At 48.9% G+C, this 24,938-nt stretch overlaps 1 long non-coding RNA gene across 1 annotated transcript; it reads right to left on the reverse strand.

Annotated features, from left to right (window-relative positions):
* Positions 1-14,805: 14,805 nt before the first annotated feature.
* LOC132252479 (uncharacterized) lies at positions 14,806-24,655 on the reverse strand. Its single transcript, XR_009464384.1, has 3 exons — positions 24,303-24,655; positions 21,111-21,176; positions 14,806-20,259 (listed from the first exon to the last, which is right to left on the reverse strand). It is a non-coding gene; the product is annotated as an uncharacterized LOC132252479 (long non-coding RNA).
* Positions 24,656-24,938: the final 283 nt, after the last annotated feature.

Below are 24,938 nucleotides of genomic sequence, written 5' to 3' on the forward strand. Positions count from 1 at the left end.
CTATTTCTTGGCACCCACAGGTTGAGACAGTTCAGATAGACCATTGCATATGCTCACTTATTATACAATTGCAGGGTTTGAAACATGCACATAGTGTACTCACAGTTTGTATGGGTGTATACAATTGGCACTGTGGCCCTTTAGTAAGGCTAGTACTGAACAAGAGCTGGAATTTCTTTGGAGCACGTGCAAAGGCCCAGATGGTTCCCTTGCAGTTTTGGGTGAAGATACAAGTGGCCAACACCTGGGTAACATTCCACATTTGAGTTGAATTTGCTATGAAATCTTGGTTCTTAGTCTAAAACTGTCTGCCCTCAACAGTTCCCTGATCCATCTAGCTTTTCACTAGCTGGGTGGGAATAATCATGCCTACTAAATCCTTTGGAAAAGCAATTGTGTGATGATGAATGATCCAGTAGTCACGGAACTAGCTTAGGCCTTAGGAAAACTAGCTTCAGTCCTTTTCTCTGTCACAGATGTTGAGAGAAGATCCAGTACCTAGACTCCTACCGGCCCCACACAGACTTTTAGTATCAAGGCCCCCCTTCACCACTCTGCAGCATTTTATTTTGTTACAAAAGTCTTTATCACATCTGTGGTATTGATGTCTTTAAATAGTTTGTTCTCAATTAATAACACTGCCAGTCCTGTATATGTGCAATATTAAGACTTTATTTGCAATTGTAATTTTTGAATTTTTTTCATTTTCGGGCCCTCTTTCTATCCGGGCCTCAGGCGGCCGCCTGGTTCTCCTATGCCTGTGTCAGGATCTGACAAGATCCAGAAGAATACTCGGGTGCCCAACCTGTATGTCAGACAATTTCAGTGCCTACATCCAAATAAGCAATCCAAATAAGCAATCCACAAACCAACCCCCGCTCCAACAGGCCCTTGGCACCTATGCTTTCTCTTGAAATCTCCCTTAGGTGACTAAAGTTCAAGTACCGCATGTGCCCATCTTGGCTGAGTTGCCATCTTGGCCCCCAAGCCAAGTCTATGGCATTCAGGCCCAGACTCAAAATGGGACATACACGTGCTAGTCACTTCTCAGTCTGAACTGACGTGCCTGTTCTCTAATTTGTGAATGAGCAAAAGCCTGCCTAAATGTTAAGTGCATCAAAGCCCCAGGCATTTCAGTGCAGGTCTATGTGGTCTAGTGCTTAGATGCAAAGGGACCAAGGTGCTTGTAAATGTTGCTCTTATGAATACTTGGTGCACCCACCATTTTGAATGGGGTGTGCATGTTAGGGTCTGGATCCTGCCTAAGGCTATTTGGGATTCACAAGCTGAGCACCCCTGTGCACAAGTCCACCACCCAGTACACACCAACAGCATCAGATCCAGCACTCAGGATCACCTTCCCTGGAAAGCAACCAGGTAGCGGAATAGGCTGAGATGAGAGCACTCTCCACCCTCTTATTGTATTAGGACCACCAAAGAGTCAGGAATGCAAGACTCATGGGGCCAGAGGGAAGGCAGGCAAGCGGTGGCATGACTGCACAACAGTGATGCAAGCACTTCCCTAAGAAAGAAGCACTCCTGAGTCGTGGTCCCTGTTCCCTTTGCTATTTTTGCATTGTATCCAATGACTCTTCAATGCAAAATGTATAAGGGGATCTGCCCAAAAGGGGGAAGAGGAGGGGCACTAGTTGCAGTTGGCTTCCAGGGGCATATTTGATTTCAGTCTGTCTCAGCCGTCTCCTGTAGCCAGTGAGGGTTTTATCACAATCTGAGCGTCTTCACGGTTCTGCTGTTCCAAGCTCCAGGAAGCTGACTGCCAGCCCTTCATTTTGCTGCAGTGAAGGCATCATTGCGCTGCTGCAGAGAAGCAGGCAGCTTAATAAATAAATAAATAAATAAATAATCAAGCCCAGGTGGCTGAATTCCAGGATGGCAGAGTACAGCTATTATTCGATGATTATTCACGTCTCCTAAATCTATCCCCCATGCCAAGAGACTGTAATGACTTGGGGGTATATATCCACCTGAGGCAGATAGCCAGCTCCTAATGGCAACCTCTGCTCCAGCTGTCATCCTGAAGACATGGGAGGGGATGGTGGAATAAGTATAGAGGGCAGCACCATGCATTCTTAGAGTAACTTGGTGGAGGAGGATCCTGAAGAGCTTAGATACAAGAGGAAACCCTCCCCAACCTAGTTAGGCAGAAGATAGGCAGCTAGAGTAGGAATCACACTATCTAAGGAATTTGAAGGAGGTTGGCTCTCATCCAGTTTGGGAGACTGGGTGATCACAGAACTAACAGGCCAGCAGTCTCAGACATGCCTAGACCAGAGGCTGTCTTATGGCTCCATGACCAGGATGTGTGCAACTATGTGCTACATGTATACATGCATACACATATGCAGGCACACATTGGCTGTCCTGTTGCTCCCTGCATGCCTTGCAAAGCCCCCTCTAGAAGAAGTGCCACTGCTCATGGTCTAAGCGCAGTTACACACAGGGGCTTGCTGTGTGATGAGAAAAGACCTGATGAAGCCCTGATACAATCTGGCAGCCACAGTATTGATCAGCTGCTTACTGTGACAGACATTGCTTGTCACGTGTCTGCATCTCTCCGAGATTTCCAGTGCATGTATCACCAACTTGTCCAAGCCACATCCTTGTCCTAGTGAACCTCAGGATCCCTCACAGAACTCCTGGGTCCGCCTTGTCCCAAGGGTCACCAGTGCCAAGCTGTAGCTGAGACAACCAGCTGATTCTCTGCCTACCTGAAAGATCACTTCTCAGCTCATGAGCCGCAGCCATAGCTACAATAAGCTGCAAACTCTCTTGGCAGGGTGTTCTCTACGAAAGCTCCATGATATGCCCCAAACCCTGCTCTGGAGAAGTCCTGATTTGCTAACTTTCAGAGGAAGCTGCCGGACCCATTTCATTCAGCCTGTGAGCTGAGACTTGGGAAAGTGAACTGTGTCTGAGTTGTGGGGGTGTTTTCGTTTGTATTAAAACTGCTGGCAAGAGGAGGAGGTTGGAGGTTGGAAGGATGGTACAATGAGCATCTCGCTAGGTTGAGACTGTTAGAACTGGCACAGAACAGGATGGAGGGAGCAGCACAGGAAGATGGAGGGAAGAATTTAGAGGAGGCATCAAAAAGTCAGTTTGTGTGCATGTGGCTGGGATGTGAGCTGCAGCTAAAGCGTCTCTGTACATAGCTGTTCTAATAAATGGGCAATTTAGTTTTAGATACACAGAGGCCTCTTGTGTTATTATGCAGCATGGAGTACAATCAGGCAGATTTGAGAAATCTGCTTTCAGTTTCCATCCCTGCCATACATTCCTGGTGTGACCACTTGTGCTACCCTTGTGTTTCTGCAAACTGGACCTAGTACTGCCCTGCTTTGTACAGGTGTGCTATGTACTAAATCCATTATTGACTTTGAGGCTTTCAGATACAAGGGCCATGGGTTTAAAGCCCATAGTAATAGGGTGTCAGTTTGAAATGGGAAGTAGAAAATTACCATACAAAGCTGAGGCTGATGCTGCTGGAAAGATGTAGGTCATCATTCGTTACTAGTTCAGTTACCTATGCAGCAATGTGTCCGGGGCATCCAGGCTAACACCTACAGCCTCATGCAGAAGTAATGAGATACAGAGTGGGATCAAGTGGTCAGAAGGGCTTGGGTTGTACAGTATTCTTTACCCAAAAAAAGTGCCTCAAACAAAGCGGTGCCCCTAGTGACTTCACTCAGTACTGACTCACATCAGGGAGTGCCTCTACTGGATCCATAACTCCGCAGTTTGGCATGTTTCTTGGGGTGGGTTCTCTTAACTAAGTATTGACAATTCATGACCCAGCTCTGGCTGCAGCAGCTGAGAAGATCACAGCCCGAGGGGGTCTGGCTGCAGGCTAATCATATTCCATATTTCATTATGATGTATATTAAGCTGAAATTTGCAGATGCTTAATCACTGCAAGGCATTCCAAGCACACAGTCCTCTCTCTAGCCCAGCAGCTCTGTGCAAACACCAAAAAGAAGCCCTGCTAACTATCCTACCACATGGTGTCCTGGAATCTTTACAGACCATTTCACCTTCACAAATAGCCTTGGAAATGCTCTCTGCATCTCCGTCTCCTGCAGTAGCCAGATAGCGCAGCTGCCTGGTCTGCAGCTTTCCAGCCCCTCTTAAGCATTTCCCAGCACACCATGCAAATGCAAGGCTCTAGAATTTACACCGGAGATGAGCAAACTAGTTCCTGTCAAATAAGATCTTCGCCCGAAGCTCAAAGGAAATGTGAACCATATTTTATAGAGGTCTGGAAAAACTTCAGCTGTTGGGTTTTTTTAATGATTTTCCCATATCCTTTTGCCCTTCTGGTATCTAGGAGGGAATGGTAAAATATCATGGAAAAAAATTGCCCTGGGTAGTTCTGGAAATAATGGAAATCTCCTGAGAAAACTCTTTGGGGAAGAGTCCTGAAACTGGAGGAAGGCCATCTCAATTTTAGGGGTGGAAAAGCAAAGCTCTCTGGCGTGCAGGAAGACAGCAAGCAGGCCTGGGAAGGGTTAATCAGTTACTGTCCTTGCTGTTTTTTCCAGGCCCTCCTGCACCAGATTCTTCCGTTTCTCTTGGCAGACACTAGACTCTTGGGCTCAGAAAATCAGCTGACCATGTGACCCTGGAGAGTCCCTGGAATCTGATGGCAAGCGGCAGACAGAGGAAGTCACTCTGCGGCTTATTAGGAAAGCAGCAATCTCTGTCCAGGGGATGCGGGCGCCAAGTGAGTGGCAGCAGCAGCAGCAAAATAAACAGGGCATCAGGCAGGAGACGCAGAAACCAGACGATTCCGTTCTCCTATTTAGAGCTCTTTCCCTCTTCAACAACATTGTCTCAGCAGTGCGTGCATGCACACAGGCTTCTCATTAGTATTAATATACTAGAGTAAAATATCACATGCTGCCATATCATGAAATATACAGGAAGGGGACAGTGCTTACTAATCACCTTAATAGTGGTGTAAGTGTTCGTCCTTCCCTGTGTTTCACAGACTTTGATAGTTGCTTTCCCTGTGGTCTCTTTCCAGCACTGTGGAATTCCAATTATCCAAAGAGAAACACTGCATTTGTTTGGTGAATTAGGAATGCAGCTAATCAGGGAAGAGGGAATCAACAGAGGGGCACGTGCTGGCTGACGGTGCCACAAGGAAGCTGGGGTGATCAGTAGAGCCCCTTGAACTAAATTCTGTTCACTCTGACTCACTTATTCGTAAATATTCAGACAACTGACAGCTGGGTGCTTGTGAAAATGTTCGTACTTCCAGAAAGCATCGCAACATATAGCACAAATAACTCTTTGTCCCAGAATCTGCAGCAGCAGAGTGTGATTTGCTGGTCACGATGGCTTAATCTCCTGTCGAAAATACTTGGCCTCAGTTCTACAAGGTAGTTAGGGAAAGACAGCAATGTAACTAGAGGCACCAGTGCCAGGTGCTGCTTTTGAGGGAGAACAAGAATGGTGGTGTCTGTTGGCCCAGCTACCACCATTGCCCTGGCTGCCACTGCTACCTACAGCACAGAAACTGCTTGTAAAATCTCTGGGTAAAGAGACCAGTTTTCAGGAAGCAAACTCCAGGACACAGTCCCGTGTACTCCACAGTCTATATGACTTCTGGGGCTGATGAGCATAGCTGCCTGGCTGCAGTACTGTGGCCAGGCTGGTAAGTAAGGCCACACTGGAAACAGCTTTGCCACATTCACACAGCCCCAGGCGGCTCTGAGCTGTGTCCTCTCAGTGATATGACTGGGACCAAATTTGAGACATTTCTTGTTTCAAGGTCTCTTTGGAGACACCCAAAATTTAGAACAGTCCCAGAAAATTTGATAGGTTTATATTTAAACATGTGTCTAAGTATAAGCACATGACTAGTCCCTTTGGCTGCAACAAGACTACTCACGTACTTAATCTAGGCACATGTTTTGAGGCCTCCATCACCCCATCAGAGAGCTAGAAAAACATCAGGAAATGTAGGTTCCCAGCCACATACTGTGAATAATAAATAGGAACTAGTCAAGGGAAATAGTCTGTGAACAACTCCTAATTATGAACATCACTTGACCAAAGCCTTTGGAAAAACACAATATGAAGTATGAACCAAATATATCTCTGTTGTAACCTAATTATCACCATAGTTGGATTTGGCCTACTTGACAATCAAATTGATACCAGAAAGTTGAATAAAATGTCAGCTAACTATATAAATATTAAGCTTATTTGTTATTTGTATTGCCTACCCTAGTGTATAAAAGTCCTTGGCATGGACCAAGATACTCTTGTGCCAGGTGCAACACACAGGACATGCCTACACGTGCAGTCAGCACAACTGAATAAACTCTGGTGCAGTTCACGCCAGAGTGTATTGCTCCCGAGTGCGCTGTTTGCACATGTGCTCAGGACTCCAATACATTGTGCCAGGGCAACGCAGCCCCAGCCAGCAGGAGGCCCTGGGGGGTCAGCCTGCCAGCCTAGGGCTACTCTAACCTGGCTCAACATGCTGTGGAGGGGCTGGCTGAGGCACAAGGATGCTTTAGCGTGGGGCTAGCCAGCAGGCAACCACTGCACTAAAGCACCCTCATGCCCTAGGCAGCCCCATCAGCATCTACATGTGCACTGTGGCAGAGTAAATAATTCTGCCATAGGATAATACTTGTGTCTTGCAGTACTCTCCTATGGCAGAGTTAATGAGTTTACTCCGTGCTAATAGCATTTGCACATGTAGACGCTGATGTTTTAGGAGAGAGCTAATTAGGCAACTGCAGTAAGTGACTCATGTAGATGCACTCACAGAAAACAAGAAGACAACTCCTGCCCTGAAGACCTGTCAGTCAAAGACAGGAAATTAAATGGAAACAGGCAGACAAGGGAGAACAAGGAAACAGTATTGGTCAGCGTGCAAGGCAGCGGTCTCTGTGCATCAGCAGCCTAACCACTGTCAACTTTAACATACAATTTATCACTTTATACCCTGAGTTGGCCATTCACTCCCCTAAGAAAATATTTCCCTAACCAGTTCTTCATCCACAGCCCAGGGATGGCAACAGGAGTCTTCCCACTGTCCTCAGAGAGCTTTCCATCAGGCCTCTAGAGATATGCCAAGTCTGTTGGGTTTGGATTCATCAGTGATTGAATACCAACACTAAGTTTTCATCAGATGCCAAATCTGATTCAAATCTAGATAAAAAAACAACATACTCTTTCTGGGGGAGGAAGGAGAGAGAGGAAGGGAAGAATTTATTCCAGTGGTGCTTTAAAATTAAAAAATCAATACAAATTCCATACTTTTCATTTGGAATACACTAGCAACTACAGACCTCAAACAAGCTCAGGGCCCTGTGGTATTAGGCGCTATGCAGACACATTGAAAGAGGAAGTGTTTGTACCGGGGACCTTACAGTCAAAACTGATGAGGGAAGAAAGGAAGGGAAGCAAGTTGCTCTAGTTCCCATAGCAGATCAGCAAAAGAAGTGGGCATAGGATTCAAGTGTCCTGAGACCCTGCCCAAAAACCTGTTCAGCAGACCTCAGTGCCTCCTGATGGGAGCCTCTAGACAGGGGCTGAATCCCATGACTTGACTGATCAGTTGTTGAGCAGCTTTGGACTGACACAAACTACAAAACCAGACAGGATTGGGGCCCCTGGGTCCAGGTTCCTGCTATCAGAGGAACCATATCATATGGTCCCTTCCACAAGTTGCTCAAACTCCATCTTAAAAACAGTCAGTTTGTGGGCCTGAGTACTCTTACAGGAAGACTATTCCAGAACCTCCCACTCTGGTGGTCAGAGATTTTCTTCTCGTTGGATGCATCTACATGAGATGCTTTACCACGCAGTAGACTAATTGACTGTGCAGTAAAGCGTCACCATATACACGTGCAGGCACTTACTGTGGAGTCAATTAGTCTACTGCATGGTTAATTTGCTACTTGCAAATGCAGGTAACAATTTAACCGTGCCATAGTAACTGCATAGTAGCACACATGTAGATGCCAACAGGGAGCAAATTTGCTCCCAGTTAGCCCCACCACCAAGAAGCCACCATCCTCGGGCTATCCCCAAAGCCATGGAGCTTGGAGCTGCTCCAGGCCCAAGGCTGGGGTGGCTCTTTGCCTGCCCCAGCCTGCCCTTTAAAACTCTGCAATGACCCCAGAGGTCTGTGCCACCTGCTGCCAGCCTCTGGCCACCAGGTCTCACAGCAGTAGCCCCAGGCAAGCCTCAGCACCTCCTTGGACCCTGGCACTGGCCCCTGGCCCACTCCGCTGCCTGCCTGCCTGTCCTGTACCATGTCCCTGTGCTGGGCACTGCAGACACCTGCCCAGGTCCATCAGTCCCAGACTCTCACCCACAGCACCTGAGGGCCATTGAGGCAACCACGTTGGCATCATCCCCAACACCACACACTGCCTCCTGGGGATGGAACTGGTCCGATGAGGAGACCACAGACCTCATGGTGCTGTGGAACAAAGCTGAGATCCTGAGCCAGTTCACCTGTAACAGGCGCTCCAACACCCACATCTAAGTGGGCGTGGCAAGCTGTATGCAGGAGCGTGGGCACAAGCAGTTGGTGTGCCAGCGGCCCATAAAGGTCAAGGGCCTGGAGGCACAGTGGGTCTACATCACCGACCACAACCACAGGTTGGGGGCAGCCCACAGGCCCATGTTATTTATGTGGCAGCTGGACCACATCTTCACACCCCAGGACCGTGGGTGGAGCTGTGCCGTGTATTCCAGCACAGAGCCTCCGCCATGGCCTGGCAGCAGCAACAAGACACCAGGAGCCTGTCCCACTGTGGCCCCCGCCTCCAGTGTCATCCAGCAGCTCCAGCAGCCTACATGCGCACTAGATCTAGGTGCGCAGCCAGTGCCCCCTTGGCTAGGTAGGCACAGGCCCCTCATACACGGAGAAATGCATTGATGCTAGTAGTGATGTCATCCTCGGCTGTGAGGGGCAGGGAGGTGTAGCATAGGCACAAGTACCCCTCCAGGCAGCAGCAAACATTGCAGGGAAGCACAGGCTTGCCCACTGCACCGTTGAAGCTCAGGATCCTATGCTACCTGCCATGTCTCTCAGATGTTATGCAGTACACAGGCTGCAATGATGACACAGGGGATGTTGGCCTCCATGACTTCAAGGCAGGTGGTGAGGGTGCACCAATGTCCCTTCAGGCAGCTGAAGGCGCACTCCACCAGTGCACGGGTCTGGCCCAAGCACCTGTTAAAATGTGCCTGCCAGAGGAGGAGTGGGTAGGTGAGGTACCCAATGAGGAGGAGTGGTACTGCCACCTTGTCCAGCCGGAGGCCCAGCACCGCTGGCACAAAGTACCTGCTGTCCACCAGGTCTGGCAGGGCAGAGTTCCAAAAGATGCAGGCATTGTAGGCACTGGCCACCCGGCCAGCGTTTATATTGGCGAAGGCACCATGGTGGTTGACAGCCGGCAGCACAATGGAGTGAAAGTCCCATGAGCTCTAGTAGGGGCAGTCGGCACAGGACAGGCAGGTGAGGGGGATGTGGGTCCCATCCAGAGCCCTAGTGCACTGGGGGAAGCCCATGGCGTGGAACCCTGCCACCACTGCCAGGGAGCCATGGACCTGGAGTACGGTGTGCCCCAGCATATCCTGGAGGGCATTGCACACCTCCAGGGCAGCCTTCCCAGAGGTTTCCTTGCCCATTCCAAAGACGTGGTCAACATAGTGCAGGCTGGCAGGCATGGCCAGCTTGAGCTGGGTGATGGCCAGCCGGGTTTCTGCGGGGAGGGGCTGCAGCATGGTGGTGCCCTGCCACTGCAGGTGGGGGCAGAGCTGGTTGAGGAGCTCCTGGAAGGTGGCCCAGATCATCTGAAAGGATTCCAGTTAGTGCTCATCATCCCAGGTGGTCTGGACAATGTGCAGCCACCAGTCTTGGCTGGCTGGGTGAGCCCACAGGCGGCAGAGCTGGAGACCCAGGAGCACATGGACAGCACTGGTGACACTGTCCACGTGCACATTGTTGGTGTACCTGCCAGGGTCCAGGAGCCAATCCAGAGGCTTGGCAGCAGTAGTGCAGTGACAGACACTCTGGAGAGCCTGGCCACGCCACACAGTATGGTGGAGCGGGCAGGCCCGAGACTGACCTGGGCTAGGCAGCGGCTGCCACAGTGGCAAAGCACAGTAAGCAAGATGGCCAGCAGGAGCCTGGGACACAGGTCATTGCTCCCAGGGCCTGGGGATGCAGCAGCCATTGCAATCTGGTCACAGGCTCCACAAGCAGTGCGGGAGAGGACTGTGCCAGCACACTGCAACCTGCTCCGGGCCAGATAGGCAGGTGGCCAGGGAGCATGGCACAGGGCTGGATTTGAAAGAGGGCCCTTGGCTGCAGGCAGCTGTGGCTGGAGCCCCCAGCTCCCCATGGCTTGTGTAAGTGAGTGGAGCAGGGCCAGAGGAAGCCGGGAGCAGGCCAGTGCCATGAGGAGCAAATCTGTTCCCAAATGGGAACACATATAGACACCTGCCCAGGGTGGGCTTATGCCTCAGTAAACTACTGAGCAGTAAATTGATATAGCACTAATTGCATGCATAGATCCACCCATTTTAACATAAATTTTTCATGCACAATTAATACCCATTTGTTTTGTGACAACATTGTCCTTTGTCTTAAATAGTTCACTCTCTTCTCTAATGTATGCCCCTTGGACATATTTACAACCCACAGTCATATCCTTCCTTAGTCCTCATGTTTGAGGGTAAACAAACCAAACTCCTATAGTCTCTTTTAAGACAGCCTCTCCAACTCCTGGAGCATCTTAGTAGCCCTTCTCTGAACTTGTGCCAGTTGAGATTCAACTTGTGAATTCATTTGATAAAACAGAGCACAGCCCTTGTTGGGAGGGGGAAGGGAAGGAAGTGTTTCATTTGTTCCAGTAGTGCTTAAATACAAAACCATTAGCAAAAGCAAGAATACACTAAGTGGCAACGCTTACTTAGTTAAAAGGACAATATACAACATATGTCTTGCAGTAGAGTATGAGGGATATTGGCTGGATTCCACTGTCATTTACACCTGCATAATTCTTCTGATATCAGAGTGGTTCATACTGGGTGCATCTACACAAAACACTTTAGTATGCAGCAGACTAATTTGCTGCACAGTAAAACGTCACTGTCTACACATGCATGGCAATTAGGGCACAGTAGACTAATTTACGGCACTGCTGGATAGTCCCATCAGACTACCTGGCAGCACAGTAAATTACAGTGCTTAAATGCACCTGTAGACAGTGATGTCAGGATTAGTCTACTCAATCACATTACTTGCATATGTAGACATGCCCACTGAGGACTAGATCTGAGCTATGTACTGCAAAGCTTCAAAGACAAATTAAACCATTTATGATACAGTACTAATAATCTATGGCTGTGAGGAATAGGTGACTCTAATTAGCTTCTTTGCATTTACTAAATGCTCCCCGGCATTATGATATTCCTTAATAAGAAGGCCACAACATTCTTTTTGTTGAAATTGCTTTTGCTATAGAACAAGGAAAACAAAAGGAAGGAAGGAGTGCAAAGTCTCCATGAAGAGAGTATGGTGTGTGAGCTTCTTCTCCAGGATGCCAGAACAATTTGGGGATCAAAATAGCTGCTCCAGGAGCAGAGCTCTTGCAAATGGAAAGGTGTGGCACAAAGTAAACAGGGACATGACCGAAGTGTCACAGTAACAGCTTGGCAGCTGGGCCTGGGATAAGAGATGCAATTGATTGCCATTGAGCACAAGTTACAGGGCGCTAGGGGGGGAGGGTTTATGTGGTTATCTGTCAGATTTTTTTCAGGCCATTTGCTTGATGAGTCCTGGAATAACTCAAAATGAGGCAAAGCTTACTCTGTGGCAGGAATTATTTTGTCAAGGGATGTTTGAAAGGCACTGCCCCTTTCAAAGGACTTTCAGTGAAGAAGTTACTCTTGGCTTCTCTGGTGAAGGATAATTTAAAAGATATGGATCATATTATTATTCATTTACATTTTTAAAATATGCCTATTGATTTTGTGGGGCCATGGGCAGTCTCCTTGGACAGCTGCTCTCAGGGGGTAGAATGTACCTCTCCGCAGATATCCCGAACCCGGGATGTTTAACTGAGGGCTTTAACTGGGCTTGCCTCTCCTCTGACCTCTAAGGTTATTTCAAAGAAGACAGTTTACCTCAGGCCCATTTAACCTCTGCCCCCCCTGCCATGTTTGTGTCATTACGATGTAATGTTCATCTGCAAATGGTGGAAGCAAGACCTTCAGCTGGTGTAGATTAGAGTAACTTCTATGACATGCAGAATATTACAGTTTGATGACCTTACCATTTCCCTCATTACACTGCCCATCTCACTGTTGGCAGAGTAGGGCATAAAGGCCCCACTTCACCCACTTGCTGCCCACCCACAGTGGCAGTCTGAGGAGACCTCCTCCAGCATTTGCTGGTCTCTGCTGTATCTCCACCTACTCCATGCATAGGACAAGCTCCAGCCTTGCCTTGACCCGTCACTCAGGTACGTTTCCATTCCCATTCATTTTGAGCTGGGTGATGGCCAGCCGGAGCTGTGGATGCAACAACACTGACATGAAGTGTTTGGCTCTACCTGACACCGCCCTAACACTGAGTTTGCACTGTGAATCAGTTCTGTGACCACATATACACAGAAGGAACAACACAACTTGTGTGACACCGTAGTTTGAAGCACATAGAATCACACAAATATAAGTCTCAGGCAGAAAAAAAAAATCATTCAAAAAGGGGAAAATGGCCTTTTGTAAGATTCCCACACCTAGCAGAAAAAACATGTGGAAGTTAGATTCAGCTGAGTAATCGACAGCCTTAAACTGAAATGACATCTCTTATGAATGCAGCATTCAGGGACAGAAGGTCCATGCACAGAGATAAACAGGAATCTGAGTAAATCTGGCAGCTCTTTAAAAGAAATTACTAATGCTGTACGTGTCCATCAAGGGCTTCTGCATTATTCCTACAGGTAACACACATTGACAGTCATGACTGTACAGAGCTCTTTACAGTGATGTTCAGAGATCGTGTCTGGTATCGCAGTTTCAGGGATCTATGGCCAAATCTACCTTCATATAGCTTTCCTAGCTTTTTACTTTGGTAAGGCAAAAGAAGGCAGATTTAGACCAGCCTAGGAGATAGTATGGCAAGGAGTACCTTTCCATCACTAGCCACCACCCACTGACCAAAGAGGCAAAAGCAGGTAAGGAGGGGGTGGGCATTTCAGAGGAACATTTCTGGGCTTTAGGCAGAGGTGACTCCTGTAGATTTGGATAGATATTTGAACCCCATTGAGCCTCTTTTCAACTTCTTTCCAGGCTCCCTGCACACTTGTTCGTTCCTTAGGTTTTGTAACAAGAATGCTGGGGCTTGCATGGTTTTTTGTTTCCCTGACAGTCTGAGAAGCAAGGCAATCATTATGTGAAGGAGAGCCATTATTATTTCAGGATGCAAGTCACAAGAAAGAAGAGAAAACTTGGAAAGTAGAAAGAACCCACTCTCTGTGCCCAACCAACCCCAACCTCCCTTTGGTTTTGCCATTTGTAGACACAAGCTGATCATGCCAATTAAGTCCTGAATCCAGCCTTTAGCGCCTAGCATCGGAGAGACGGGTTGGGGAAAGCAAGAGGAAGAATCTTTCTCCTTCCCCCACAGGCAATGATCCAAACCTCTTGGGTCTGCAAAAATGGACTGGAAATCTCACAAGAACAGGCTCCCTCATGAGATTTTCTACTGCTTCCTGTTTCTTGTCAGGCAGGAAATACCAAGCAAACAGTTTCTTGCATTACTTCAAAACTTCCACTTCCAGTACCGGCCAGAATCCAGAGAGTGGAGGCCCGGATGGGAGAAAGACTAAAGGAGAAAGTTAATGAGACCTTATGAACCTTTAAGAAATGTCTTTTTTTGGGCACTGGGCTAGGTTATGTGAACTGTCTCACCCACCCCTATGCAGGGTGAGTACTCTCCTGATTGTGCCACCTGATGTGAAACCCCTGTGGCAATGACTTCTGGTTACCATTAAAGCATACATTCTCAGAGGAACGCAGCCGTGATTGCCTTGAAATCCCACGCCACTCACACTGTTGGGAAAACCTCTATTTCTAATCTAAGTCCATGCCAAGGGAAAACAAAATAGTTCAGTACTGTTCACTCATGCTCACCACAGCTTAGAGCCACAGAAAAAGAGTGTCTGGAAAAGCAGGGACTGCTGCTGTCATGAAAATAATATCAGTGGAAGGAGGAGTCCATGAACACTTACATTCTATTTTGTGTTGGCTGCCATGGTATTGTTGTCTGTGCAACTTCTATGAGAGTTTTCATTGCAAATATTACGTAGACTACTGGCTTATTTTTTCTGATGGAAAAGTATGCAAAGCACTGAACAATGTTAGATATAAAATATGTGTCGTCTTACAAAACTGTCAGCACTTCCTCACCACATTGCCCGGTTTCTCACAGCTTGGGAGCTTTTATTATTATTTAGGTTATAGTTGCATTTAGCCATGCTAGGTGTTGTACAAATGCATAGTCAGAGAGAAGCTCCGTCCTGAGAAGCTCACAATCTAAATCTTCAAGACAGACAAAGTGTAGGAGGAGAAACAGGTATGAAGAAGTGAAGTGACTTTCACAAGGCCACATAGCAGGTCAGGGGCAGAGCCTACTGTCGACCCACGTGGCCCGTTTGGGTTTTTTCACCGGCTTCACCGAGTATTGCCCAGAGCCCCTTCCTGAGAAAGAAGCCTGTTGAAGATACTGCTGGGTGTGGGAGGAGGTTGACTTTCAAAACCACATTTCTAAAGGAGTCTCAGCCACCCTCAATACTCCACTCCAGTCTACTGAAAGCTCCAGATTGAGACCATTACAGAATCTAGCCTTGCTTCGCTGACCTCCACCCCCACACATCCCAACCACGCTTCTGAGAGCTCTACGCCTCAGCAGCTATGCTCCACCTACCCAGCCCATCCACGTTTGCTAGGGCATACCCTGAGAGACTGCCCAATGTGTTACACTCTTAGCCAGAAAAACATCAGGCAAAGCATACCCAGCATTGTACCAGACCCCAGTCATGACTCCCATGCTGCCCTCTCTATCCAGTGCCAGAGGAAACATTTTCAAAAAGAAAATTCAAAACCTGATTAAAGATAATAAGGTAGGTGCTGCCACAGAGCTGACAACATTTCCAATCGGTCTATTGATCTGCACTGCAGTTCATTAGTGCTCACCAGGTAGAGCATGGGCTGCCTTTAAAGAGTGCTTCAAGCAGGAAAAGAAAAGCAGGGAGATTCTGGGTTTCAGTGCAAGGCCAAGCTGGTAAACTGGAGGTGGGAGGAGGGAAGCTGATCTGTTTTGTGGGCATGATGGGTAATGGGGAAGCCAGGAAAATCTTCTAATGGTACAAGGCAGGGCTGAGCCAAGCAGCAGAGCTCCAGGGGAGATGGAAAAGAAGCTCCTGTAATATTGCAGCTCAGATATAGCCTGCAGCTGGTAGGTGAGAGAGATGGAGGAAGCCCTGCAGTCGAGAGACGATTAGACTGTGCGATCAATGCTTCTTTGTCTCCCCTGCCCGTCTCTTTCAAGTTGCATTTCCTCTTGCCTTTCTATCCCGTTTCCAGACTCTGCAACATTTCCTTCTGCTCTTAAGGCAAAAGCAGGAGAGCTTTTGCATCTGGGGCTCATTCCCCGCTTGGGAGAAAGTACAAATGACCCAGCGTTCAGCTGTTACTCATGGTGACCACTGACTGGATGGTATTTAAGAAACATAAATCGTTTAATTAACAGGGAGGTGCCTGAGCCATAAAGGTCAGATCCAGAGTTGAGCATTTCTGAAACCCATGGGGATTACAATGCTGGGCTCTAGTTCAGACCCGTTTTGGAGAATTGCTGTTGAGAACCTCAACAATTAGCAGGAGGACCTAGAATTGGAAACATGAATGAAGGGAGACCCAGGGCAGTGTACTGCAAGGTGTTCACAACATAGAAGCGCACTGTTATGTGCTGAGACCACAGTAGCTTCTCAGCCACAGGCACAGTGAGTTACTCAAGTCCAGTCTACAGATGACTGAAGGATATCTCCAAATCCAGACCCTTGTCTGCTGGAAAAATATAGAGGCTTCTGACCAGCCAGAGATAACTTTTTGCTACTCTTGTTAGCTCTGTGGTGCAGATGCACCACTGAGCCCAGAGTGACCAATGAAATATTTGTTGTCCTGATGATGGGTAGGCAAGTGATTTCCCTAGTGGGTAAAGTCAGAAGCTTAGTTGCAGAGAGCACCCTCTGGTAGCAGGCTCTCTGCTCTTTGGCTGGATTTAGTTTAAGCCAGCTGCTCTTTGCACATATGCTTATCCCCTCCAGGCATTGTGCCACCTGCCTGGCAGTGCTAGCCACACCTGCTGAGGAGGAGACATATGTTGGGCAATGTCAGAGCATTAGAAGCATTTGGGCGCAAGATGCCACGTGGCTTCACCACGTGGCTTCTCCAAGAGGTGTCATGTGTTCATGTGAAAGGAGAGGAGATATGATAGATCCCCCAGCATCCCACAGCCAGTGGTCCCTGGGGAGGAGGAGCAGGTGCCCTCCCAATTCTCTAGGATATATTCAAGGTAAATGATCAAAACCATCTAAGAGCCATCTCATTTCTTCCTGCCAGGGATGTAAGTCTGACAATAGCAGCTGGGGTTGATGGTGTGGAAAGCACAGTGGGCACAAGCATTTACCTTGTGCCCAGAGCTATGAGCAGATCACCCATCAACATCAACAGAGCAGATTTTTTGCCCTTGTGCTGACTTGTCTCCCAACTCAGAGGCATGTAGGATATATGGGCAAGGGACAAGTGCAGACCTTGGTTGGTCACCAGGACCTTCTCACCTTTTCATTGATTTAGCCCAGGATGGGGAGTGAGACACTGAGTAAGGGAGAGGAGAGGAGTAACTGATGGGCCAATTGGCACTGAGTATTGGATTTAGCTTGACAATCAGCCCACCATTTCAGCCTGGCCAGGGGTTGTTTTCTTTGAGGGAGGGTTAATGATTTTAGAAAGTGCCCTTCAGTGAACTCCATCAGCCAGAAGAGGCATGGGCCCATTTCACACGCATCTACAATATGACACTAAAAGCATGGTAGACTAATTCTACTGCACATTAGCGCATCATGGTGAAAGCATGGTGAAACTAGAATTAATCTACTGCACATTAGCATCACATACAAGATGTGCACCAGCACAACTACACGGTAGCGCAGATTACAGAGTATTTAGTACGTATTACAGGTACTAAACTTAATGCATGTGTAGATGTGTCCAGTAGCTGCATGACTCTCTAGCTTCACTTTGAATAACTGGAGCACATTCTGACAGGGAGGGCGACATCATAAAATCATGAAGGACTTCAGTAGGGTAACCGTATGTCCCAGTTTAGCTGAGACAGTCCTGGATTTCAGAGGCTGGATCCAGCCAGGTGTTGGGAATTATAATGAATGCAGCAGAAACGCAGGGGCATGGGGCGCAGTCTGGTTGGGAGTCGGAGCAGCTCAGAGCACCTTGCAGGTGGGCAGGCAGGCACCGATGCCTGCCCAGCATGTAGCCCTGCCCCCACTGACTTGTGACAGCACCAGAGGGAGGGGAGGGCAGTGTCCTGGATTTCCCAGATGATATCCCAGATTTCCAGGATTTCCACAGTCAGCCTAATTCTCAGGGGTCATTTGGTCCAGTCCCTCTAACCAGGCTTCTTTTCTTCAGGCCTCATCAGACTCAGTTGGTTAACCTTCATTTGCAAAGCTAGGTACACGCATTCAAACTTTTTTTTTTAAATAAAGACATTTTTCACTTTCCAAGCCAAATTAAGTCCAAATTCGTAAGTCAGTCCAGAACCATATGTGGCTCTACAACCAGCAAACATCCTCCATTTGCAGCAGGGGCTTCAGATGTTTCCAACATATTTTGGCAGGCATCCTACATGCAGGCCCAATCCTGGAGGCTTAAGGTTTGGATGCCCCCAAGTTTTGCCTGCCCTCAGCCAAATGGCCACAGGTGCAAGCTAGGGAGGAGCCTCCCATTTCCATAAAATAATCTTTAAGCCCCAGCACCTCGGCAGGTACTAAACCACACCAGAAGAACAGTTATCTGGGAGAGGGCTTAAGGAAAACTGCCTTCTTGGACCCAGATACATGGTGTTTTCCCTGCCAGGTAAGTACAAACATTCAAAAAGCCTGAGGCAGAATCAATCTAAGTTGCATGGTTTTCTGTAGGCAGCGTATTTTAGATTGGTATCAAACAGAACACACATTCAACCTTTGGCGGGGGGGGGACACAAATCTTAGACCGGGTTCCGCCATTTTTAAACCAGTCTATGCGTGATGTTTTGTTATGGGTTTCCAATCACTTACTCTGGTAAAAGTGTAATGTCAGTACCTGGCCCAATACACAGCATTTGGGCTGAAACTCCTTGTGCCACTCTCATAGTTGGGACAACACAGTAGCAACCATTGACTACCTACCATGGGGCCCTATATCAGGAGCAGTCTATAAAGGTTTGCAGTTTAATTTCCCTTCTATACAGAATGTGTAGACACCCACAGTGGGCCAGATTCAGGTCTTACATCGCTTTACATGGATGTGACTCCACTGATTTGTATGTCATTACTCCTAATTTAAGGGAGAAGGAGAACAGAATCGAGCCCTTTACACTGGACAAGGGAGGTGCTGTTCCTACCCTCCTGCCCTTTCTTTCCCAGGGCCATGTCTGTGCAAAATGAATGCAATGTGTAACCACTGGTGCATTTTGCACCCACCCTGCCCAGAAGCAGGGGCAATCAGGCCCAGGGTGTTGTCCATGTCTTGATCTGGTTCACCTTCACCTTTGTGAGAGGCTATCACTCCTCAGGAGCTGCCAAGTAGGAGCTATTTCTGAAATAGAAGTGCACTATTTTTACCCAGCTGTATGTGGCACAGCTGTGTAATGTTTCACCATTGTAACGTCAGAAATTGCAGGCAGCCCTAGGAGGGGCATGGCAGCAGCATATAGAACTAGGCACGCCGAAAGATGATATGTTTAACAGCCAAGTCCTTGAATCTGCCTGAGTTGGGCTGGTGCAGGACCTGGGTGGGAGGCTGGTCAGGGGAGAGCCATCTTTCTGTTGCTTGCTCTGTTTCCTAGGCCCATCAGCTCAGAGCAGCATTAGGGTTTCTCTAACTTACAGCAGTGTTATTTACCACCCCCTGAAGGCCTTACATCAGCCTGGGGACAGTGAAGAGCACCAATGCCTGAATATACCCTCCTCTAGAGACAACTCTGTTAGGAGCAGCCACATTCAGGTAGTTATAGTGTAGACAGAATGGCTACATCATAGGGAGGCTCAGCTATTGCCACTACAAATGATTGGCTATAACGAAACAAGATTGTGATCTTCCATTACTGATAAAATGCAGGAGCCCAGCCGTATAGACCAGGCTGAGCCTTCAGCTAGGTTGTGCTCTAGGATGGCACAGGCAGTTCCTGTTTCAACAGGAGCTCCAGAAATCCTGGTGTGGAAACTGGGTAGGCGGAATAGATGGAGGAGGAGCCAGACAGAACAAGCACTTACACCTCCCTGACTGATCACCTGGTCCTGTGTGTGTGTGCTGGTCTCATGTTACAACTTGGGATGGGTTCCACTGGGGCATTTCCATTGGTGACATGTACGCTTGCTGCCCGCCTCCTCCCCCACCGCCAACACTGCTGCGGCTGCCTGCAGGCAGTCGCCATGCCCCCCCAGCCTCCAGGGGCATGTAGTGTTCGTGGGCATTTCCTTTCACTGCTGCAAAACCCAAGTTGTCCAGCTGGGAGAAGGGATTTCCAAGGACATGGCAGAGCTTTCCCCTGCTTTTGGCCTTAAATTCACTTCCTCTCTGGTCCCCCCTCACCAGTTTCCAGTGTCACCCACAGTAGTAATTTTCCCTAATGGATGCTGTTCCCCTACTCAACTCCCCATTATATAGGGCCATGACGATTCACCCCAGGAGAGAGTGTTCCCTAATGGTAAACTATGCCTATGTGAGGAGCTCCCCTGGCACCCCACTGCTGAATATCCAAGGGCCTAGTCCCACTGGCACTGAAGTCAGCGAAAAGACTCCCATCAGCTTCACTGGCAGATGGGTTGGATAATCCCAGGAAAATCCACACCTGAATCAGGAATACCACTCCAGGGACCAGCCAAGAGGAGAGCACCTTTGGAGGACTCTGCTGAGTGGGATCTGTGAGGAATAATAGGAGGAGAGAGGGAAGATATCATAGCAAGTGATGACTCCCTATACAATACGTTTCACATGCAATTAATACATTCTCCATAAGTTGGTCTGCCCTTTCCCAGGAGAAAGGAGATCACCGATCCAGTACCAACTAGAAGCAGGGTAATGGCTGTTCTTCCCTTCCTACTGCCTCCAGGTACTAGTCTGGAACAGACCAGGTAGCTGAAGCGCAGAGATGGTGGGTACCTACCTTCACCCCCTTGATTGTCCAGCCTGGGAAAGCCATAAATCACCACTGATGTCACTCAGATCAGTGCTGTTGCTTGTACCCATAATAGAGTCAGCCCAGCTGTCTCTTTGGTGCCTTTCCAAAATGCCTCACCCTTTGCCTTGGCTGGGCACAGCCCCCTGGGAACAGTAGGGGCTATTACAAGGAGGATTTAGGAATCCCGCCTGATACTGCTGGGGCTGAATTCAGCAATGAATTCAGAGGAGTGGCTAGAAATGTTCATGCCTAGAAAATTGTTTCAGTTAAGCCCGTGCTCACGTTATTTGGTTCTGCCCTACGGCTGGGCTGGGCTGGGCATGCCAGGGAGAAACTCTGCCTTTATATCACACATGTACAGTGCTTAGCACCATGGGGTACTAACCCCTGTACTGGAGAGCATCGGATGCTACTGTCACATGAGAAATCTCACATTGGGTCTCCTCCCAGGCCGGAGCCCTTGCTGTCAACTTCTCAGCCCCATTCTCCTCTCAGTCCCTTGTTGGTCTTGTCTGGTTGCTCTCAATGATTTTGGTCCTAATTAGAACCTCCCTAGGTGGTGAGATTGGAAGATGATGTGGGAACCACTGACCTGGAGCATTCATGGCCTGCATGGCAGAGCCCCTCTTTGCAGCCCAAGGCAGTGTCCAGGGCAGTCCTGTGAGGTAATGAGAAATAACAGGGACAAAGTTGGACCCAGAGTTTAACATCCCTGATGAAAGCCTTGGGTCTCAACACTGGCACCAGTTCAGATACAATGAGGAGGGAACCCAGACCCAGATTATGATCACCCCAGCATGTCACTTCCCATGGCTTTTGCCTGGTCCCTCTCGAGCTATCATTCTTTTCCAGCTGTTTGTCCAGCCCATCCAAACACCCACGTCCTTCAGCCTCATAGCCTTGCAGCTGCTAGGATTTGGTTTCCTGTGCCCCGCACTGAGCTGCCAAGGTCTCAGCTGCCATTGTGTGAGCCAGAGCAGAGCAGTCTGCAGCCTGCTATTGGGATGTTTACACTGTGCTCTCTGGGCTGGGTTTGTGAGCAAGGAAGTATTCTAGGGGTGGCTTTACCCCCACTCTGGGTGCCTGTACAAGGGATCAGCAACCCACTCAAAGTTACAGCAGATGCATCCAGAATGCCTATAGGGCACAGCCCTACAATGAGAGTTGCAAGAAAACCTGTATAGACTATAGGAAATCTCCCCAGCTGGCTCAGGAGCTAGCTTGGCTCCTTCACCCCTGCAGCACTGGAGCTGCAAGGGGGCAAGCTGCTCACCATTACTTCACTGTGCCTCCTTGTTTTGCTGTTTCACCTCACGAAGCCCCCAGGAATGAGAGCAGCTGCTCTCTGGTGGGGACAAACAGTCCAGAGCTTGCACTGTTTGCTTATCACTGCAGTGTTTAACAACATCCAGCTTCTTTGCACTGGGTAACACCCAGTACTCAGCCACCAAGACACTGGTTAATAAGTTCTTAAATCCAGAGCAGGCACTGCTGGTCTGTTCCAGGGAGATTGCATTTCTCCAGGTAATGTAAGGGGAGTCCATGCTGTGACCCATGGTCCACCCTTTGCTGCCTCCATCCATCCCTGCCGGGGGTCACCAGTCTGCAAAACAAACTTGGATGTTGTTCACTCTCACAGCAGGCCTCTCCCATTCATTCTGCTGCCTGCAGCAGGAGCATAGGGGTAGAGATGGTGCCCCTGAGACTGATGCAGAGACAGTGTCAGAAATGTCACCAGTGAAGCACTGTGTGGGCTGCTAAACATGGGAATCTCAATGGTACTGGCTGAGCTGGACTGGAACTACCTTCCCCCCACACCCGGGCATGGGCCAGGGCTACCAAGAGGATTGGGCTGCAGGGTTTAGTGCTTGACACCAGCTTGACACCTTTATGCCACTGAATTTGGCATCAGAAAACCCCCAGCTCTTCCACTAATTTACTGTGTGGCCTTGGGCAAGTCTCTTCTCTTCCTTGTGCCTCAGTTTCCCCTCTCTGTCAAATGATCCCCACCCCTCTGTACAGCACTTGGGGAAGTGCTGTGTGTTTGGAGATGAACAACAGCAGCACTCACTTCCCCCACCCCGATCCCAGGTGTGCTGGCTGGTGTCTGCTCGAAAGGCTGCTGGGACTCCCCATTCTGGCACTCTGCAGGAGCTGAGGCTGGGAGAGGATTTCCTTTTCTATCTATCTCATATAGCAGCTGGGAGCCTGGCAGCCCCTACTGCTGACTGTGTGCTTTTGCCTTAGAAATCATCCCAGAAGGCCCTTCCCAGACTCTGCTGGTGCAGGGTCATTCAAACAGACCCTTCACCTCCAGTTCAGCCAATGTAGAAGTGGAACCAGCAGGCTAGGGTCTATGCACTCAAGGGCTTGTGAACCCAATCGTTTTATGTGGAAGCAGCACTTAAAGGGACAGGCTGTCAGGCTGTCCCCAGGTGCTCCCATGGTGACTCCTAACAGCAGCCAAAACTGGCAGATTGCTCAGCTCCCATGGGTCTAAGTGGAAGCAAAATTATTTTGCCACCACATCCCTCGGGTTACTGGGGACATGCACTGTGCAGCACACTCCACTCACCCACTCCTGCTGGCAGGAACCAAACCTGGATGTGCAGCCATCTCAAGGCACCTCTCATGACCACCCCCAAGCATGTCAGAAACAGAGGGCTCAAGAACAGCAGTAGGGGTTGCCCCCAGAGCTGTTCACAGCTGCATTTCAAGGTTGGCATGGGCAAGCAAAGAGACAGGGCATGGTGTGGTCAAGAGCTGGTGCTCCACTGTGCCATGAAAATGGTGTAGACATATCCCAGTTGACTGCCTCTTCTTTCATACCCAACAGTTTAACTGCTCTTACTATAGTTAGAGAGACCCAAACTCCTGCCCCCAGTGCAGATACAGTTGCACTGGGATAATGGTTAATGCTAGTTTATTCCAGGATGGTATGAAGAATAAGCTCTCCTGATATAAGGCACCTGCATTCCAGTAGGGTTGCACCCAAACTAGGGGTTGTGCCAATAGAGCTATAGCAGTGAAACCTCACACCCTGCACAATATGTATACAGGAGTGCAGACAGGGGAAGGGGCCTCCTGGGCCAGCCATTCAGGTATTGCCTTGGCAGACAAGCATTTACTCTTGCTCCTCTTGTGAGCTATGGTTGCAAAGCACCCTAAGAAAGCCTACACAATGTGCCCCAGAGAAAGAAGAGCAGGCAGGGGCATTGCTAGTGCAGGGTGCTGCACCGCCAGCGAATTTACACCGACATGAACCAGGTGCAGTTCCACTAGAGCTCAGTGGGGTTTCTGCTCCTAAATCGCCAAGGTGCTTTTGAAAATCCCACCCTAACTGATATGGATAGGGTTGCAGAGGGTGCCCAGGACAGAGCTGACAGCCTCTGTCTCCCAGTCACCTGCAGAGATATTGCACACTTATCGCCTCCCTTTGAAGTCTGCTGCCTCCAGAGTGGCATGGTAGGAGGGGCCATTCTCCCAGGCTTGATCATGCTGGTAGCTTATAAGTGCTCTGTGACAAGGTTGGCTCCAGCCCACCCCTCAAGGGCCCACCCTGCCTACCTGCAGTGTGGGGCTTTCCTCCCCTCCCAGCACGTTATGAATCAGAGATGTTATTGTTCATGATTATTACATGCCACAGATTTATCACTCGCTCCCTGCAGTTCCACTTCCCAGGCTCACCCCCCCCAATCTGCCTCCCACTCTCACTCTGGGAGGACTTTTCAATCTCTTTCCACGGCTGCATCAGAAATCTCTGTTCCAGGAGGGTTACTCTGACCTTGACCTGGAGTAACTCCGCTGCGGTGTCTGCAGGAAGGGACGTGAGCTCAGCGACCTGCCTTAAAAAAAAACACAAAAAACCTCCTCGCTTTCTCTCTCTTGCTCCCATCCATTTGCCTGGGCGCTGCGGCCTCAGCAAAGCTTTATCTTGGTTCTCTAAAAGGCTCCCTGGTTGACATACACACCGTATGGGAGCACTCAGCCGAAGAGAGCTGTAAATCTCCAAAGGCCTCATCTTGTGGGGCACATTAGCTGTTTTAAGCTTGTCAGCTTTCACCAATGGAAATTGACTGTTTAAAGCCAGGACTCCCCCAGCATCCTGCTCCATTTTACATCCCTGAGACACCAGCGTGTCCTGATTCTATTGGACTGTTGGGCATTACACTCCCCCTCGTCCTAGGGGAGCATGTTTTCCTAGGCTCAGTTTCCTTGCGTCCCGCCAGGGGTATGTGCGTCTCAGAGCAGCCTCCTCCCATTCTATCTGATGCAGCGCTGCCCTCACCTCTGGGATTGGGTGGTGATACATAACATTGCCAAGTGCCCGGTATGATCACGCTGTCTCCTCCGGTGTCAGTGCATTCTGATGACATCAGACCCCACAGCAGCTTAGTCTGGGAGGTTTATGAAAATCGGA

The sequence above is a fragment of the Alligator mississippiensis genome, chromosome 9 (genome assembly GCF_030867095.1).
Source record: "Alligator mississippiensis isolate rAllMis1 chromosome 9, rAllMis1, whole genome shotgun sequence".
Lineage (NCBI taxonomy): Eukaryota > Metazoa > Chordata > Crocodylia > Alligatoridae > Alligator > Alligator mississippiensis.